The 2,608-nt window shown below is 43.2% G+C and overlaps 1 non-coding gene across 1 annotated transcript; it reads left to right on the plus strand.

The window, feature by feature from the left end:
* The first annotated feature begins 1,450 nt into the window (after positions 1 to 1,450).
* LOC147921155 (small nucleolar RNA R71) lies at positions 1,451 to 1,557 on the plus strand. Its single transcript, XR_015591833.1, has one exon. It is a non-coding gene; the product is annotated as a small nucleolar RNA R71 (small nucleolar RNA).
* Positions 1,558 to 2,608: the final 1,051 nt, after the last annotated feature.

Below are 2,608 nucleotides of genomic sequence, written 5' to 3' on the forward strand. Positions count from 1 at the left end.
CCTTGTAAACCCTAGGCGCTTAGCAACTGATAGAGGCATTAGGCTTACTGAGGCTCCCAAATCACAAAGGCATCTATTGAAGGTTAAGGGCCCTATAGAGCAAGGTAGAGTAAAGGAACCAGGATCTCTTAGCTTTTGAGGGTTCACTTGCTTTTGGATTATGGCACTACACTCATGGCTGAGAATCACCATCCCTTGAGCTTCTTTGATCCTTTCTATCACAACATCTTTCAAGAATTTTTGGTAAGGAGGGATCATCACAAAGGCATTTATTAGAGGCATCCTAAGCTCAATCTCTATAACTTGTTTGTCAAACAATGTCTTGTATTTATCAACCATCTGTTTCTTAAATCTTCCTGGGAAAGGTAGTGGAGGCTTGTAAGGAGGAGGAATGAACCGGACTTCTTTTTCTTTGGAGGTAACTGGATTGATTTTCTCCTGAGAAGCAGCTCGATCGGGTACTCGACCACCTACTCGGTCGAGTGAGTGGTCGAGTGAGTGGTCGAGTGGTGCGTCGAATTCAACGGTGTTTTCATTCAGAGTCTCATCTTGTTGGAAACCCTCCCCTTCCTGAATTCCACTGTCCTCAGTGTTGGGATGTGCTCCTAGCCGTGTTGGTAAGACTCTTCCACTGCGAAGATTGATAGCATTGGAAAATTCAGTAGTTTGCACAATAGCTTTGCCCTTGTGATGGTCATGTTGTGGGGCAGAAGCTTGCTGATTTTCCATAGTCATAATCCTGGAAGTCAGTGTGTCAAACTTGGCATGAAGGTCACTGTAAATATCTTCTATCCTCTTGTTCAGCTCAGCAATTCTGTTTGCTGCCTCAATCTTCCCATTGGTTTGCCCAATCAACAGCTATTGTATCATTGCTCTTAGGTCTTGCTCCTGGCCTTGGTTAGTCTGAAACCCTGGTGGGGGACACAATTGGGGCTGGAACACTTGTTGCTGCTGCTTGGGTGCATAGTTGTTCTGTTGGTGAGGCTGAGGAGGTGGATAGACTTGGTCTTGAGGGTTGGCTACATTGGTGCTCCTATAAGAGAGGTTGTTCTGCTTGAATCCTCCACCTTGGTTGTATCCTTTGTATCCTCCTCCTTGGTTCTGCATATAACACAACTCAGCAAACTCCCTATCTCCTTCTTGGATTGGAGCTTCTTCTTAACCAATGAAGTGAATGGTTTTTGACTAGCTTAGGAGAATCTTGTAAAGCTTCTCATTGACCATCTTTAAATCCTGCTTGTATTTGTCCTCTTTATCAGTGGAGGGGATCCTTATGGTTCTATCATAATCTTCATTATAATTACCATCTGACTGAGCAAGGTTCTCAACCAATTCCCATTCTTCTTCCACATTCTTGTTGAGGAAGTTGCCATTTGAAGCTGTATCAAGAAGCATTCTTATCTTGGGAAGCACTCCTCTATACAAAGTTCTTAGAAGGGACTCATTGCTGAAGCCATGGTGAGGACACTGAGTCTGGAATCCTTTAAACCTCTCCCAAGCTTCACAAAAGCTCTCATTATTCCTTTGAGCAAACCCAGAAATTTCATTTCTCAACCTAGCAGTCCTTGCATTGGAGAAGAACTTGGCTAGAAAAGCTTTCTTGCATGCATCCCATGTGGTTATTGCTCCAGTAGGAAGAGTCTTCTCCCATAGATGAGCTTTGTCTCCAAGGGAAAATGGGAATAGCCTTAACTTGAAGCCATCTTCACTTACTCCATTGATTTTTGTGAGTCCACATATTCTGTCAAACTCATCAAGGTGATCTAGAGGATCCTCTATTGGCAACCCATGAAATTTTTTGGCTTGTATCATGGAGATCAATCCACTCTTGATTTCATAATTATTATTGGCCACAGCAGGAGGCACAATACTAGCTCTTTGGTTGTGTGTGTTAGGTGCATCCCCAGCACCAATGTTCCTTGCCCTTGGAGCTTGTTGATCTTGTTGCTCCATGACTACTTGTTGTTCTTGTTCCTGAACTACTCTTCTGTGCTTATGTCTCAAACCCTTTTGTAGCCTGTGGATGTTGTCAATAGGTCTTTGAAGATTGTCTTTGCCTTTTGACCTTGCGTGCATCAACAAACTCGAGTACAGACTCGAACAGGTACATGGTCGAGCGCAGGCTCGAGTGGGGTGGTCGAGTCGACTGGGAAGTGATGGCTATTTGTATCCGGCTTCTGACTCGATCAAGTGCTCAATCACTACTCGGTCGGAGTGGTGGTCGAGTGGGTGGTTGAGTGGGTACCTGAAACTCAAGACAGCCAAGCAAAAGAAGATTCGAGTTCAGTAACCTCACAAGTGTATAAACGAACTTAATCTTAGACTAATAATGATCCTAAATGTCACAAAACAAACTCAAATGGGCAACGACGCCAAATTGAAACAGATATTTTTGTGGTGGTGATGAATGATGTATGGAATGATGACTTATGAATGAATGTATGGCAGGGTGTTTCAATTCCCCTTATGCAGTTGTAGTATAAGAGGTGTCAATCCAATCTGAGTGTTTATGAACAAGCAAGATGTGCATATGAGTCTAAGTCAAGCTAGATGTAAAGGTTGTTTGTCACTAACAATCCTATGATGAAATGTAAAGTGCAGAAAGTAA

The sequence above is a fragment of the Camelina sativa genome, chromosome 19 (genome assembly GCF_030686135.1).
Source record: "Camelina sativa cultivar CO46 ecotype springtype chromosome 19, ASM3068613v1".
NCBI classification, from domain to species: domain Eukaryota; kingdom Viridiplantae; phylum Streptophyta; class Magnoliopsida; order Brassicales; family Brassicaceae; genus Camelina; species Camelina sativa.